Source organism: Vombatus ursinus, unplaced genomic scaffold, assembly GCF_900497805.2.
Source record: "Vombatus ursinus unplaced genomic scaffold, bare-nosed wombat genome assembly UNPS02014886.1, whole genome shotgun sequence".
NCBI classification, from domain to species: domain Eukaryota; kingdom Metazoa; phylum Chordata; class Mammalia; order Diprotodontia; family Vombatidae; genus Vombatus; species Vombatus ursinus.
Window position 1 is genome coordinate 325,986 of NW_020954664.1, and position 18,442 is coordinate 344,427.

The 18,442-nt window shown below is 37.3% G+C and overlaps 1 long non-coding RNA gene across 1 annotated transcript in view; it reads left to right on the forward strand.

Moving 5' to 3' along the window:
• Positions 1-3,315, forward strand: part of LOC114028555 — a 120,125-nt gene extending 116,810 nt beyond the window's left edge. Inside the window, exon 8 of the long non-coding RNA XR_003567385.1 lies at positions 3,052-3,315. This is a non-coding gene — a long non-coding RNA (uncharacterized LOC114028555). The remainder of the gene's footprint in view (positions 1-3,051) is intronic.
• Positions 3,316-18,442: the final 15,127 nt, after the last annotated feature.

The window sequence follows — 18,442 nt, forward strand, 5'->3', positions numbered from 1 at the left end:
ATTATATACTTTGCAGTCAAAGGTGGAGAAGCTCTATACAGTCAGTTAAAACAAGACCTGGGGCTCAGATCGTGAGTTTCTTATTACAAAATTCAGACTTAAATTGAAGAAAGTAGGGAAAACCATCAGACCGTGTAAGTATGGCCTAAGTTAAGGCTAGTCTTTCGCTGGTCCCAGACCAAGCCCTACTTGGTCACTGTTTGGGCCCCTGAATGGCTCAGGATGAACGTAAATAACAATTGTTTCTGTTTTGGCCAGAAACCCTGAGAGTCTTCCCCTCCTAGATCTATTTTTTTTAAAGAAGCCATTCTTTGCCTCATTTTATTAAGCCTTAATCACTGAATGGGCATTGCCTCAGTCAAGTTGAGACCTGTTAAAGAACTTAGCTTGAAAAGGTCAAAGTCCCCCACTGCATCCTGGGCCATCTCCAGTTGTCTTGATCCATATCTGGTCACTGGACCCAGATGACTTCAGAGGAGAAAGTGAGGCTGGTGACTCTGCACTGCCCTCCCTCACTTAAATCCAATTCACTTGCAAATCCTGCCATCACCTCCCTGAAGGCATGGTCCTTTTCGAGAATGAAGGACAAACTGCAAGCAGCAAGCCTAAATAACATCCCTTATGAATATTAAGGGAAAGTGATGAATAGATTTAAGGATTTAGGGCTGGTAAATACAGTGTCTCAAGAACTATGGGCAGAAGTTTGCAATATTTGTACAGGAGGCAGCAACAAAAAACACTCCAAAGAAAAATAAGAGCAAGAAAGCAAAAAACCGATCTGATGAGGCCTTACAAATTACTGAGGAAAGAAGGAAAGGAAAAAAAAAGAAAGAAGAAAAGGGAAAGGGAAAGGAGAAAAGGAAAGATATACCAAACTGAATGCAGAATTCCAGAAAACAGCAAGGAGAGAAGGTTTTCTTAAATGAGCGATGCGAAGAAATAGAAGAAAACAATAGAATGGGAAAGACAAGAGATCTATTCAAGAAAATTAGAAATATCAAGGGAACACTTCATGCAAAAATGGGTATGATAAAAGACAAAAATGGTAGGGGCTTAATAGAAGTAGAAGAGATTAAGAAGAAGCGGCAAGAATACGCAGAAGAACTATACAAGAAAGATCTTAACAGCACCATTAACCACGATGGTGTGGTTACTGATCTAGAGTCAGACATCCTAGGGAATGAAATCAAGTGGGCCTTAGGAAGCATTGCTAACGATAAGGCCAGTGGAGGTGATGGAATTCCAGATGAGCTATTTCAAACCCTAAAAGATGATGCTGTTAAAGTGTTGCACTCAATATGCCAGCAAATTTGGAAAACTCAACAGTGGCCACTGGACTGGAAAAGATCAATTCCTGTCCTAATCCTAAAGAAGGGCAATGCCAAAGAATTTCCAAATTACCAAACAATGGAGCTCATCTCACGTGCCAGCAAGGTTATGCTTAAGGCTCTTCAAGCTTCTGTAATATGTGAACCAAGAATTACCAGAAGTGCAAGCTGGTTTTTGAAGAAGCAGAAACCAAATTGTCAATATTCGCTGGATTATGAAGAAAGTATGGGAGTTCCAGAACAACATCTACTTCTGCTTCATTGACTACACTAAAGCCTTTGACTGTGTGGGATCACAACAAATTGTGTCAAGTCCTCAAAGAGATGGGAGTACCAGATCATCTTACCTGTCTCCTGAGAAACCTGTATATGGGCCAAGAAGCAAGAATAAGAACCAAACATGGCACAACTGATTGGTTTAAGATTGGAAAAGGAGTATGATAAGGCTGTGTATTGTCACCTTATTTATTTAACTTACATGCAGAGTACAGCATGCGGAATGCCAGGCTGGATGAATCCAAAACTGGAATAAGGTTGTCAGAAGAAATATCACCAATAGCAGATACGTAAACGATACCGCTCTGATGGCAGAAAGTGAAGAAGAATTAAGAAGAAAAGGGATTAAAAGCTGGCTTGAAGCTTAACATTTAAAAAAAAAAAAACTAAGATCATGGCAACTGGCCCCATCACTTCCTGGAAAATGGAGAAGAAATGGAAGCAGTGTTAGATTTTTATATTCTTGGGCTCAAAGATCACTCCAGACAGTAACTGCAGCCATGAAACTAAAAGATGCTTGCTCCTTGGAAGGAAAACTCTGGTAAATCTGAACAGTCTACTACAAAGCAGAGACATCACCTTGCTGACAAAGGTATGTATAGTCGAAACTATGATTTTTCCAGTAGTAATCTATGGCTGTGAGAATTTGACTATAAGGAAAGCTGAGTACTGCAGAACTGATGCTTTTGAATTGTAGTACCAAAGAAGACTTGGACAGTAAGGAGATCAAATCAGCCAAAACTTAAAGAAATTAATTCAGACTATTCTTTGGAAGGACAAATACTGAAGCTGAAGTTTAAATACTTTGGCCACATAATGAGAAGCCAGGACACACTGGAAAAGACCCTAATGTTGGGAAAGGTTGAAGGCAAAAGGAAAAGGGGATGACAGAGGATGAAATGGATAGATAGTGTTGTGGAAACAACGAACATGAGTTTGGACAGACTTCTGGAGATAATGGAGGCTAGAAGGGTCTAGTGTGGTATGGTCCATGGGGTTACTAAGAGTTGGACATGATTGAAAGACTGAATAGCAATAAAAACAACTATATGTAATGTATATATATATGTATGTATGTGTGTGAGTGTGTATGTGTGTATATACACATATATATGTCATTTAATATACTATGACTGAATAACTAATTGAAAAGGAAAAAAAGGAAAAAAAAATCTCCTTGAATAAGGCTGATGACTTTATGTAACTCTGCCTCACTAAAATCTAATTTACATGTGATTCAAAAGGTATCACCCATAACATTTTAATTTTACTATTTCATTGTTTTATTTTACTATTATTATTTTACTATTTATTATTTATTTCTTTAATTTTATTTTTAATTTTATTATTTATTATTTTAGTGTTCTATGATTTTATAATAATTATAATAATTTGACAATTTTATCATTTTATTATTTATTATTTTACTATGTTACTATCTTACCAGTTTACCTACCTTGAAGTCCTGTGGTTAAGGATTGGTGATGAAGCAGCAGGTGTGGATACACTGGGAGCTGTAGTAACAACCCTGCCCACAGGCAACCCAGGCCATAGAGTTCTCTTCTCACTGGCCTGAAGCAGCAGTGGAATTTGGCAGCTCCCTGGGTGTCTGAGCAAGCCTTCTTGAGGACCACACTGCCCACCTCCTGGTGTGAGGAAAGGGCTAGAAAAGGTATCTTAAAAATTGTCTGCTTCAGCGGATTTCAGACAAACCTGGAAAGACTTACATGAACTGATGCTGAGTGAAGTGAGCAGAACCAGGAGAACATTGTACACAGTAACAGCAACATTGTGTGATGATCAACTATGATAGACTTAGCTCTTGTCAGCAATACAATGATCTAAGACGGTTCCAAAAGACTCATGATGGAAAATGCTATCCACATCCAGAGAAAAAACTATGGAGTCAGAATACAGATCAAAGCATACTATTTTCACTTTTTTTGTTGTTTTGTTGTTGTTATTTTTTCTTTCTCATGGTTTTTCCCTTTTGTTCTGATTCTTCTTTCACAACATGACTAATGTGGAAATATGCTTAACATAATTGCACATGTATAACCTAGATCAGATTTCTTGCTGTCTAAGGGAGGTGAGAGGGGAGAGGAAAGGGAGGGAGGGAGAATAATTTGAAGCTCAAAATCTTATAAAAATGAATGTTAAAAACTATCTTTACATGTAATTGGAAAAAAATACTTTTAAGAAAAAAAGAGTGGAAAAAATTGTCTGTTTCACATAACCCTGGCCTGCTTACTGTGGCAAGTGGGGATCCCATCCTGTGGTCAAAACACACACACACACACACACATACACACACACACACACACGCACACGTACAAAAATTTTTGTGAAGATGATTTCATTCACCATTGGTAGATGGGATGTGCACATGCTTATGGACGACACAAAATCCAGCAGGCCTAAAAGACGAACAGCTCTTGTTGCAAGAGAACTCAGCAGGTATCACATCCAAAAAGCAGCTCTGAGTGAAGGAAGGCTGGCAAATGAAGGCCAGCTTACCAAGTTGGAGCTGCATACACTTTCTTCTCGAGTGGCCATAGTGATGGGGGGTGCCAGGAAGCTGGTGTAAGTTTCACAATCAAATCTAATGAAGTCAATAAACTTGTATGTCTTTCAAAAGGAGTAAATGACAGGCTCGTGACAATGTGATTGCCACTTGCAAGAAAGCGCCACGCCACCATAGCCACCATCGTCAGTGCCACCATGATCGAACCCTGATGAGGTCAAAGAAAAATTTTATGAAGACCTGGAGACCCTCATCATCAATGTGCCAAAAGAGTATAAGCTTGTAATCCTGGGTGACTTTAACTCCAGAGTAGGCACAAACTATCAGACATGGTAGGGAGTCCTTGGGAAGAATGGAGTTGGAAACAGCAACAGCAATGGTCACTTACTACTGAAGATTTCTCATGACCTTCTCATCACCAACACTGTTTTCCGTTAACGTAAACACAACAAAACTTCGTGGTTGCACCCTCTCAGCAAACATTGGCATTTAATAGACTATGTCATTGTAAGGAGAAGAAACAGGCAGGATATGATAGTGACAAAGGCAACGTGTGGCACAGAGTACTGGAAGCAGTAGCCTCAAGCCATGACAACTATAGAAGACTCAACACCAACAGATTAGAGCACTTCTGTGTGAACAGTTTGTTAGTGACTTGGAGAGAAAGCTAAGCCAACAAACACACTGTTGGCAACAGTGGAGCAGAAAAGGAGTAGGCAGTTTTCAAAGATTCGGTGTACAGCACATTTACTCTTCCGGGTCAGAACGACCAGAAAAATCAGGATTGGCTTGATGAAAATGGTGGCAAAATTCAGAAGCTACTGAATAAAAAAACCACAGGGTTTACCAGCAGGATAGTTCATCTGTTTCTAAGAAGGCAGCATTTAACTCCATCAAAAGTGAAGTGCAAGTGAAGCTTAGAAAGATGCAGGAATTTTGGCTCAGTTAGAAGGCAGCTGCAATTCAGTTTTACACAGATAGTAACAATCTGAAGCATTTTTACAATGCCTTGAAGGCTATTTATGGGCCAAAGATCTATGTTGCATCTCGACTACTCAGCGCTGATGAAGCCACATTGATCAGTGATAAGGAGATGATCTTGGAGAGATGGGCTGAGCACTTCCATAGTGTTCTCAACAGAATGTCATCAATCAATTCTGAAGCCACTGAAAGTTTACCTCTGGTTAAAGTCAATCTCTCTCTAGCCAAACTTCCAACTAAAGAAGAGGTTTTTAATGCCCTTACGCTCCTCTCATGTGGCAAAGTGTCTGGTGCTGATTCCATTCCAGCAGAGATCTGTAAGGCAGGGGGTCCACTGCTTATACAGAGGCTGATTGAAATCTTCTGGGTTATATGGCAAGAGGACGTTATCCCCTAGCAGTTCAAGGATGCCTCCATTGTCCATCTCTATAAAGGAAAGGGAAATAGGATGTCCTGTGACAATCATGGTGGTGGTGGTCAGGGGGGTTGTCTCTCTCTCATAGTCATTGCTGGCAAGATTCTTGCCAGAGTACTCCTTAATAGGATGATCCTTCACCTAGGAAGATGGTCATGTACCTGAGAGCCAGCATGGCTTCAGAAAGGGCCAAGGAATGGCTGATATGGTATTTGCTGTCCAACAACTCCAGGAGAAATGTCATCAATTGTTAGACATGGGAGACACTGGCACAGGACCACCAAGCATGGAGTGCCCACGTCAAAGAAGGTGCTATGCTCTATGAGCAAAGCAGGATTGCAGTAGCTCAAAAGAAATGCGAGATGCACAAATTTAGAGACATCTCCCTCTCAAATAGTCATATGGGCTATTTGTGCCTGACCTTTGTGCCTTTCATCCTCATATTTGTATGATCAGCCCTAGTTGGACACACTGTACATTGACCCCAACATTGTGATGTCACTTTAGTTCTCTGTGAGCACAAAGAACAAACAGCAACCACTGGAAATGTAAGGGGAGGGTTTTTTTTTAAAGGGACACCATTATTGATTTTAAATAAGTGCATTGCTAATTCACATATATAATTTAATATAAGAAAATTGAATTAAAATTGAATATAACTGGACTGGGGGGACTTTGAATAGAAAATAACAGAGTTGAGAGTCTTTAGAACATAGAGTATCTGACTTTAATTGCACTGCAAGAGAATATCTTGCAGGCTGGATAGACCTTAAAATGGAGAATTTCCACACTGGATAGCAGTCCAAGGTCTGAATATCAGAACTGAGAGTTCCTATAGAAGCCAGAATATCAGACTTAGAGGCCATGTGGAACATAAAATGTCTAAGCTTGGAGGCAATCTATGATCTTGAGCCCCTAAACTGAATGGGGCCATCCAACTCATGTTATCTAAGATGGGATAGAGCTTAAAACGCAGATTATGGGAGATGCTCAGAGCCTGAGTACAGAAATTGCCTGAATCCTTGGGATGTGAGCACATAGCCTCTCAGGCCTGGGAGAAGGTAGGGGGAAGAAAATGTTAGAGCTGGCAGTGAACTTAGAGGAAATGGTAACAGAGCCTGGAAAACCAACAGAACATATAATTGCAGGGCTAGCTTGGGCCATAAATTGACAAAGTGTCAGAATTGGGAGGCCCCTTATAAGCTCAGATGGTCCTGAGAACCTAAAATATCATTGCTGGGAATGAGTTTGTTTCTGTGCTCAGAGTTGCAACCTATATGAAAGTACCAGTAAATATGAGCAACAATAAAAAGTTTATTTAGGGAATGAGTTGCAAAGTATGTCACATATTTTATGTTAGCATAATGTTGATCCTCTGAATTAAAATTCAAGTCCAACATCACTTTAGTCAAAGATGACAGGTCAGGGCAACATACAGTGCCTAATCTGGTTTCAAAAAGAAAGAAAAGAAAAAAAGAAAAGGAAAGGAAAGGGAAAAAAAAACTGAAAAAAATTGCATGCCATGTAAACTTAAGGCTGATGTAGATATCACTATATTTGTTAATGAATAGTACCTATTGAAAAGATAAAGTATACAGAATTCAAAAGAAAAACAATTTGTGCTTTCAGATGATTGAATGGCTAATGTATAAATGTTATTTAATATAAAAATGCCTGAGAAATTAGTGAAAAGAAAACAATCTAGAAAATCAGATGTATGAGGGGACTTTGATCAAAAAAAGACATGGCATGTTAGATCTTTAGAAAATAGAATATAGGACTTGGTAGTGCCCTCCCAGAGAATATGTCAGAGTTTGGATAGAGCTTAGAGGGGAGAATTTCTGGGCTGGGAGAACAGTCCAGACTCTGAATATCAGAACTAGGAGGTAATCTTGGAGGAAGAATATAAGACCAGAGAGGCTATGTCCAACATAGAATGAGGTTGGAGGCAATTTAGAATCAACGGGGCCTGAGTTGGATGGGTCCCTGCAACCTAGAATACCAAACATGAGAGGAATTTTAAAACACAGAAAGTGAGAGGTGGTCTGAGGCCGAGAACTGAAATGATCTACTTCACTTAGATGTGAGCATATGAAAATGCCAGACCCCCAGAGAAGCCATGGAGAAGAGAATGTCAGACCTGGCAGGAAACTTAGAAGAAGGAATGTCAGACCCAGGAAAGAGCTTAGGACATACAATTTCAGGACAAGATTTGGCCATAAAACCAGAACATTAGAGTGGGGAGTGGTATTACAAGAGTGACTATTAAAGACCTGTTGATTCTGACAACACATAATATCAGTTCTATGAAGGAGTCTTTTATATGCTCAGGAGTCAAGTTATGGGGAAGGAAAGTTGAATTTAAAAAAAAAATTAAAAAGCCATTTATGGCATAAAAGGCAACATTTATCTCAATAGAATTTGTCTAAGCACAATAGTTATCTTTTTATTTAAAACTCATCCTAAATCACATAGTCAAAGTACAAATTTGAATATAGAGAGCCTAATCCGGCTCCAAAGGAAAACACTGAAAAGAAAAATAAATAAGTGACAAAAATGCATGCAGTGTTTTCTAGGAGTAAGGCTTCTATAAATATTGCTATTAAATTAACACATGGGCTGTATTTATTGAAAAAATAATGTAAATATATAGTATTTACAAAAGAAACAATCTGTGGTCTTAAATACTTAGATTGCCAAAATACATGTCATTTAATATATGAAAACTGAACAAATGAGTAAAAATTTTTAAAAAAACACACACATCCTTAGTATATTGGAGGAGAAAGGCGACTTTGACCAAAAAAAAAAATACAATGCGGAGAGTATCTTCAGAAAAAAGGGCTTCTGGTGTGGTGGTATACTCAAAGAGACTATATGGAAGGCTGGATAGAGCTCAGAACAGAGGCTTCCTTCCAGTGCTGGGAAAGCTGTCCTGGCTCACAGTGTGACATAAAAGCCAGGTTATCGGGCCTGCGAGAGAATCTAGAACATAGTGGAAATGAGCTTGGAAGCATCTTACAATCAAGATGGCTTGAGCTAGATGGGACCCTGCAGTTGGCAACATCAAATGTGGGAGGGATTTAGGGAGAGAGGAGGGACCTCACAGAAAGTAAGAGATGGTCAGAGCCAGAGAACAGAAAGTTTCTGATTCTGTGGGATGTGAGCACATAGAAAGGCCTAGAAGAATCCACAGAGAAGAGAATATCAGAGCAGGCAGGGCACTGGGAGGAAGGATAGCAGAGTTAGAAAAGCACTTACAATATAAAATTTCGGACTAACTTGGGCCATAACAGCACAGTGTCAGAGCTAGATAGCATCTAAGACTGAAGATTATCAGAGCTCAGACGGGCCTGAGAACAGACAATATTGGTGCTGGGAAGGACTCTTGTTTATGCGCTCCAGATTCCCAGTTATAGGGAAAGAAAATTAAATTCCACGAACATTAAAAAAGTACGTTTATGATACTGAAAGCAACATATATTTCAATGCAATATTTATAAGCACAATGATGATCCTCTCAATTTAAAATCATGTTCAGAATTACACAGGCAAAGTGGAAGTCTGAATATACCATATTCAATCTGGATTAAAAGTTACAAAAAAAAAACAACCTGACAAAAAAGTAATTGTTTTCAAGAGGCAAAGGCTGTTGTACATATTACTATTATTATTAATGACTAGGCCATATTTATAAAGGAAATAAAGTACACAGGATATTCAATGAAAACAATTTCGATTTTAAATAATTGTTATATAATAATAAACCTATGCCATTTAACATACTAAAAATTAATAAATAACTAGTAAAAAAAAAAAAAGGAGGAAGAAACCTAGACCATCAGAGGACAGAAAGACTCTTGAATATCAAATAAATAAGAAAATAGTATTGTCTTTAGAAACCAGGATGTCTGACCTGGAAGTGGCTTTGAAGAGAGTATTAGAGGGTAGATAGAACATAGAATGGGTATTTTCCAGGCTGGGAGGACAGTCCAGGGTCTGAATATTAGAACTGGGAGGTGACATGGAATCCAGAATATGAAACTTAAGAGAGTTTGTATAACATAGAATGTCTGAGCGTAGAGGCAATTTAGAATCATTGGGGCCTGAGCTGGAATAGAATATCTCCAACCTAGAATGTCAAACATGGGAGAGATTTTAAAGCATGCAAAGTGAGAGATGGTCAGAGCCAGAGAATAGAAACTGTCTGATTCCATGGGATGTGAGCACAGAAAACGTAAGGCTTGGGAGGAGTCACAGGGAAGAGAATGTCAGAGCTGGGAAAGTGGTTAGGAAATACGATACCAGAGCCAGGAAAGCCTGTAGAGCATCCAATTTCAGGACTATTTTGGCCATAAAACCACATAGTATCACAGCTGGGAGGGTTCTACTTAGATAGATTACCAGACCTCAGATGATCCTGAGAACACACAGTATTGTTGCTGGATACAGTTTTGTTTCTGTGCTCAGAGTTCCACCTTACAAGGAAAGAAAGAGAAATTTACACAACAAAACCAAAGTATATTTAGGGTATGAGATGCACCATATATTTCAGTAAAATTTATATCAGCACAATAGTGATCCTCTGAATTAAAATTCAGGTCTGACATTATATAGTCACAGAGGAAAGGTGAACATACAATGCCTAATTTGGTTCTCATAAATAAAATGAAAGGAACAGGGAAAAATACATGAAAATACAGTAAGTCCATGCAGTATCTTGAAAGGCTAAGGATGCTGTAGATATCACTATAATTGTTACTGAATGGTCACTATATATTGAAAAAATAAATTATGTACACAAAAATCAAAGGACAAAATTTGTGCTCTCAATTGTATTGTTAATACATATATTTAATTTAATATACTAAAACTGAATAAATAAGTGGAAAAAAAATAAATGTATATAAGAGTTTTGTTTCTGTGCGCAGAGTTCCCCATTGAAGATGAGGGACAGGTAAATTTAACAAACAATAATAAAGTATATTTAGTGTAGAGCATACAACATATTTTTAAAAATAATTTATATCAGCTCCATGATAATGCCCTTATATAAATATCAGTTCCTGAAACAAAGTCAATGAGGAAAGTGAAAAATATATTACTTTAGTGGGATGAAAATCTGAACCAAAAAAAAAATAGCCTGAGGAAAAAATAATTCCATGCACTGCTCTAATCTTATCAGTAGTAAGACTGATACTGATATTCCTATTATTGGATATAAAACAGACCACATAAAACATAGAATGTCTGAGTTTAGAGGCAATCTAAGACCATGAGTGACTGATGGGGTCATCCAACCCATGATATAAAAGGTAGAACACAGCTTAAAACGCAAATTGTGGGAGATGTTCAGAGCCTGACAAGAGAAATTGCCTGAATCTTGCCTGAATTCTTGGAATGTGAGCACACACCCTGTCAGGCCTGGGAGAAGGGAGAGAGAAGAGGATTTTAGAGCCAGCAGGGCATGTAGGAGAAAGAAAATCTGAGCCAAGAAATCCCTTGGAACATGCAATTCCAGGACTAGGTATGGCTATCGAACCACAGAGTTTAGAGGGGTCTCAGATCATTGCTTATCAGAAAGCCTTTGATCCTGAGACCTGAGTTAGTTTCAATGGGAATGGGAATGGGGCTGACTCATCCATAAAACAGGGAAGGACAGGTGAATTTGAAAAACAATGAAAACATTTATTAAGGATATATGATGTATCTGAATCATGCTGCCAAAGTAGAAATCTGAATATACACTGTCTGATCTGAATTGACAGGAAAACAATGAAAAGAAAAAAAATGACAACAAAGTAAAAGCATGGAGTGTTTTCAAGGGAAAAGGCTCCTAGACAAATATATGACCACTGCTATTAATAAATGGGCCTTAATTACTGGGGAAAAAATAAGATAAATACACAAGATTCACGTGAGGAGAAAAGTGTGATTTTATATAATTGCATTGCTAATATACAGGTGTCATTTAACATACTAAAACTGATTAAATAGGTGAAAGGGGGAAAAGAACAACCTTTGGATACAAGAGGAGAGAGTGGACTTTGAGCATCAAATTTCGGGGCTGGGAGGGTCTTTGAAAAATACAATCTCTGATTTGGAGGTGCCTTTTATGAGAACATATTGGAGGATGGGTAGAGCTTAAAAAGGAGAATTTCAGGGCTGGGATGTCAGTAAAGGCAATGAATATCAGAACTGGGAGTTGACATAAAATCTAAAACATGAGATTTGAGAGAGTATGTCCAACATAGAATATCTGAGCTTGGAGGCAACTTAGACTCAATGAGGCCTGAATTGGATGAGGCCCTTCCAATTAGAATATCAAACATGAGACGACTTCCAAACACAGAAAGTACGAGATGGTCTGAGCCAGAGAACTGAAATGATCTGATTCAGTTGGATCTGAGAGTAGATCATGTCAGGCCCCAAAGAAGTCATGAAGAAGAGAACGTCAGACCTAGCAGGAAACTACTTAGAAGAAGGAATGTCAGAGCCAGAAAAGCACTTAGAACATGCAATACCAAACTGGGAAGGAAGGGACTTTAGGACACAAAGAGAGAGGGAGAATGGCCTGAGCCAGAGAACAGAAATGCTCAGATTCCATGGGATTGGAGCATGCAATATGGCAGGCTCAGAAAAAGCCAAAGGGAAGAGAATGTCAGAGATGGCAAGAGAGGCAGAAAAAGTGGTATCAGGGATAGCAAAATACTTAAAACACAGCATTTAAGGACTAGTTTGGGAAATAAAAACACAGTGTTAAAGCGAGGAAGGCTTGTAGAACATAGATCAAACCTCAAGTAGTTCTAAAAACACACACTATCACTGCTATGAAGAAATCTTTTTTATGTGCTTGTGGGCCCAAATTATGAGGCAAGAAAGTTGAATTTTAAAAACATGAAAAGGTATATTTCTGGTATTAAATGCAACATATATATCAATATGCTATCTATAAGCATAATGGTGATTCTCTAAATGCAAGCTCATGTCCTGAATCACACAACCAAAGAGAATATTTGGCAAGATATAGTGCCTAATCTGGATTAAAAGGGAAACAGTGAAAAGAAAGAAAACTGACAAAAAAAAGTCATTGCATGTAGTATTTTCAAGGGAAAAGGCTGCTATCAATATTACTATTATTGCTGATGAATGGGCTGTATTTATTTTAAAAATAAGGTAAGTACACAGGATTCACAAGGGAAACAATGTGTGATAATAAATATGCCTAACAAACAGATATGATTTAATGTGCTAAAAACGGCTTAATAAGTGAAAAGGAAAAATAAACCCTAGGATATGAGAGGAGGGAGAAGATGTTGACCACTGAATGTTAGAGCTGAGAGGGTCTTTAGAAAAAACGATGTCTGACTTGGAGGTGCCTTTTATGAGAACATAGTGGAAGATGGATAGAGCTTGGAGTGGAGAATTTTAGGGCTGGGACGTCAGTAAAGGCAATGAATATCAGAACTAGGAGTTTACATAAAATCCAGTACATGAGATTTGAGAGAGAATGTCTAACATAAAATATCTGGGCTTGGAGGCAATTGAGAATCAATGGGACCTGAGCTTGATGAACCCCTCCAACCTAGAGTATCCAATTTGGAAGGGACTTTGGATCACAGAAAGTGAGATGGTCAGAGCAAGAGAACTGATACTAAATCACTCCACAGATCTGGAAGAACAGAATGTGAGGTCCAGGAGGACCCATAGAGCCTAAGGAATGACAGAGTAGAAGGTGATCAGAGTTAGAGAAGAGAAATTGTCTAAAGCCATGGGATGTGAGCACATAGAATTCAGGCCCAGGAGAAGCCACAAGGAAGGGAATGTCAGAGGTGACAAGGCAGATAAGATCAATTAATAACACAGCCTTTAGAATATACAGTTTCAGTACTAGTTTTGGCTAGAAAACAACCCATTGTCAAAGGTAGGAAGGCTCTTAAAACATTGATTATCAAAGCTCCTATGATTCTGAGAACACACAATATCATGGACAGGAATGAGTTTTGTTTCTGTTCTCAAGGGTCCAAATTATGAGGAAAGAAAGTTAAAATTTTTAAGCATTAAAAATTATATTTTGGGTATGAAATGCAATGTAAATGTTAAGCAAAATGGTGATGCTCTGAATTATAAGTCATGTCCTGCATCACACAGCCAAAGGAGAAATTTGAATATACGGTACCTAATCTAGCTTAAAAGGAAAATAATGTGAAGAAAAAAAATAACTGACAAAACATTAAAAGCATGTGGTGCTTTCAAGGATATTATACATATTATTATTATTGTTCATGTAACAATTGAAAAATATTGTACATGTAATATTGTTCATGTAATAATGGGAAAAAGGAGATAAATACACTGGATTAAAAAAGGAAACAATTTTTGATCTAAATAATTGTATTGTATTGTTAAATAAGTTAAATGGAAAAAGCCCTCTAGTGTAAGGTAAGGGAGTTAGTTAGACCATAGAATGACACAGGTCTTTAGAAATCAGAATATCTGGCTTGGATGTGCCTGCCAAGTGAATATATTGGAAGATGCATAGAAGTTAGAATGGAGATTTTCAGGGCTGAGATGGCAGTCCAGGCTCTGAATATCAGAACTAGAAGTTGATATAGCATCCATAATATGAAACATAAGAAGCCACGTCCAGTGTAGGATATTTGAACTTGGAGCACATTTAGAATAAATGAGACCTGAGCTAGATGGGACCCTCCAATCTAGAATATCAAACTTGAGAGAGACCTAGAGACACAAAAAGTGGAAAGTGGTTAGGGTGAGAGAAGATAAATTGTCTAATTTGGTGAGATGTGAGCACACAGTATATCAGACCTGGGAGAAGCCAGAGAGCAGAGAATGGAAGATGGAAGGCAAATTTAGAGTTAGTATCAGAGCTAGCAAAGCCTTTAGAACATACAATTCGAGGACTAGTTTTTGCCATAAAAGCATTCCATGTCAGAGCTGGGAAGACTCTTCAAATATAGATCATCCGACCTCTGATAGTCTTAAGAACAATTAATCAAGAGAGCTTAATTAAGTGCCTACTATAGGCCAGGCACTGTGCTAAGTGCTGGGGCTACAAAAAGAGGCAAAAGACAAACCCTTCCCTTAAGGAGATTACAACCTAATAGGGGAGACAACATGTAAGCAAATATATACAGAGCAAACAATATACCTGATAACACATGAAATAATTAACAAAAGGAAGACACTGGAATTAAAGGGAAGACTTCCTGTAGAAGGTGGGATTTTAATTGGAACTTAAATGAGAAAGAGAGGTCAGTAGTAAGGGCAGAGGAAGAAGAATATTCCAGTCATGGGGGCCAACCAGGGAAAGTACCTGGAGCCAGGAGATAGAAAGTCTAGTTGATGGAACAGCCAGGAGGCCAGTGTTACATGATTAAAGAACACAGGTCAGAGACAGAGGTATAAGAAGACTGGAAAGGTAGCAGGGGGCTAGATTATGAAGGTCTCTGAATGCCAAACAGAATATTTTGTATTTAATCCTGGGGACAATAGGAAAACACCTTAACCTTGCTGGGAATAAGTTTTATTTCAGTATTTAGAATTCTAACTTACGAAGAAAGATAAATTTACAAAACAAAAACAATGTATATTTAGTGTATGAGATGCAAGTAAGTATCACTGCTGGGAAAGAGTTTTGTTGCTATGCCCAGAGTTTCAATTTGTAAAGAAGGACAAATATATGGAAGCCACAATTTTAAAAAAATGTATTTAGGATTTGAGATGTAACATAAAATACAGTATAATTTATATCAGTAGAATGGTGATCCTCTGAAACTTATATGCAAAATGACAAAGTCAGTGAGGAATGGTGAACATCAAGTGCTTATTCTGGTTCCAATTTTGTTAAAAAAGAAAAATATCTGAAAACAAAGAAAATGCATGTAGTGTCTTGAAGGTTTAAGGCTGCTGTAGGTATCAATATTATTTTTAATAAATTGTCACTATTTATTAAAAAAGTAAGAAAACAAAAAATTCAAAAGATACAGTTTGTGTGCACAAAAAGTGTACTGCTCATGCACAGATGTAATTTCATACACATGCATCATATTTCTTGAAATTATTAATATCATCACAATGCTAAAGCTGTTTAGGAAATGCCACATCCTGAAACACAGCCAATGAAAAAAGAGAAAAAAAAACATCACTTTGGTGAGATGAAAATCTAAAATGTGTGTGTGTGTGTGTGTGTGTATACATACTCTAAAAAAATAATTCCTTGCACTGCCTTAATCTAGCAAGACAGCTGCTGATGTGATTATTGTAAATAAACAATGAAGTGCTATTTTTAACAAGCTGTTAAGAAGCCACTTTTAAACAGAACACCATTTGTGAGTTTAAATAACTGCTAAGACTCAACATGTAATTTAATTTAATTCGTGAATAGAATTTGTTGATCTGTTCTTTCCTCCTTTTATCATATAAATGTTTACAATTGGATATTTGCTCTTAAGTACTGCTTTGTCTGCATCCCACAAATTTTGGTATGTTATCTCATTTTTGTCATTTCCTTTAATGAAATTATTGATTCTTTCTATCATTACTTCTTTGACCCATTCATTCTTTAGGAGTAGATTATTTGGTTTCCAACTAATTTTAATCGATGCTTCAAAAGCTCTTTATCAAATGTAATTTTCATTGCATTATGATCCCAAAAGGGTACATTTAATATTTTGCTTTTCTGCATTTGTTTATGAAGCTTTTATGCACAAATGCATGGTCAATTTTTGTGCAGAGTTGAGAAAAAAGTATACTCCTTTCTAATGCCATTCAGTGTTCTCAAGAAGCCTAGCATATCTTAATTTTTCTAAAATTCTATTCATCTCCTTAACTTTATTCCTGGTTATTTTATTATTAGATTCATCTAGGTCTGTCAGGGAGTAAACTGAGAAATCACATTATTACAGCTTTACTGAATATTTCCTACTATAAGGCATTTAACTTTTCCTTCAAGAATTTGGATGCTATGCCATTTGATGCACATATATTCAGTATTGATACTAATTCCTTGTCTATGATACCTTTGAGCAAAATGTGGTTTCCCTTTATATCTCTTTTAATTAGATGTATTTGTACTTTCCCTTTGTCTAAAATGATGACTGCTACCCTTGCCTGTTTTACTTTTGTTGAAGCAATAACAGATTCTTCTTCAACCTCTTATTTTAACTCTCTGTGTATCTTTATTTCATCTCTCCCTTGTAAAAAAAACATATTGTTGCATTCTGGTTTCTAATCCATTCTCCTACCCTCTACCATTTTATGGGTGTGTTCATCCACTCACATTCACAATTAGGATTGCTAATTGTGTATTTCCCTCCATCCTATTCTCTTCTATTTATCCTTCTCTTTTTCATCCTGAATAAGAACTAACAGTAATATGAAGTAACAGTACAAAAGTCTGTTTAGCTTCTGACCACTACCTTTCTAAATCTCCCCTCCCTCTTACCACAGCCCCCATGCCTTTCTCTTAGCCCCTTCCATTCCTACTTCCCTGGTAGAAAGTTTAAATGAATTTCTATACCTAACTGTGTATGTATATATACTCTTCCCTCATTGAACCAGTTCAGATGAGAGTGAGGGTCAAATATTGTCCACTCACTGCGCCCCCAATTTTCCTTCTATTGAAGAACCTCTGTTATGTGAATTAACTTTCCCATTCTTTCTCTCCTTTACCCCTCTCCCAGTGCATCCTTTTTTCTCACCCTTCCATTCTTCTTTGGAGATCATACTAACACAATAGACCCACACCCATGCCTTCTGCCTAAGTATACTCCTTCTAACTCTCAGAATGATGATTATGTTCTTAGAGGTTACATGTATCATCTTCCCACATGGAAATGTAAACAGTTTAAACTTGTTAAATTGTTATGATCTCTCATTCATGTTTACATATTTATACTTCTCTTGAGCATTGTGTTTGAATGTCAAATTTTCTATCCAGCTCTGGTCTTTTCATCAGGAATGCTAGAAAGTCCTCATGTTCATTAAGAAAACATTTTTTGCCTTTGTAGGATTATACTAAGTTTGCTGGTTAGGTTATCCATGGTTACAATCCTAACTCTCAGATCTTCTGTAAACTCATATTCCAGGCCCTCAAATCCTATATAATGGTAGATTATAAATCTTGTGTGATACTGAAGGTGGCTCCACAGTATTTGACTTGTTTCTTTCTGGTTCCTTTAGTATTTTCTCCTAGACTCGGGAGCTCTGCATTTTGGCTAGAATATTTCTGGGAGTTCTCATTTAAGGATTTCTTGTAGAAGGTGACTAAGAGATTCTTTCGGTTTCACCTCTGCTCTTTGGTTCTAAGATACTTGGACATTTTTCCTTTATGATTTTTAAAAAGACAGTGTCAAGGCTTTTTTTTTTTTTTAGATCATAGCTTTCAGGTAGTCCATTGATTCTTGAATTATCTCTGTTTAATGTTATCCAGTTCTATGAGATTAAATATTTTCTATTACTTTTCAGGCTTTGTACTTTGTTTTACTATTTTTTGTTGTATCATGGAGTCATTAGTTACCAGTGATCCAATTCTAATTTTTAAGAAGTTATTTTATTCATTGAGGTTTTGTACCTTCTCACCATTAGGTTAATTCTGACTTACAAGGAATTATTTTCTTCCATATTTTTGGGACTCTTTTTCTAAACTGTTGATTCTCTTTTCATACCTTTTTGCTCATCTTTCAATTATTTTCCCAGTTTTTCTTATATTACTCTTCTTTTCAAGACATTGTCTTCTGAGTTTATGCCCTGAGCTTCCTGTCATCATAGCAGCTTTGTATGGTCAATTTCTTTTTTTGCTTGCTCATTTCTCCAGCCTACATCTTCACTTCTCATTTTATGTTAGCGTGGGGATCTGCTGTCCTCTGGAGGGAATGACTGGCCTGAATTTCTGTC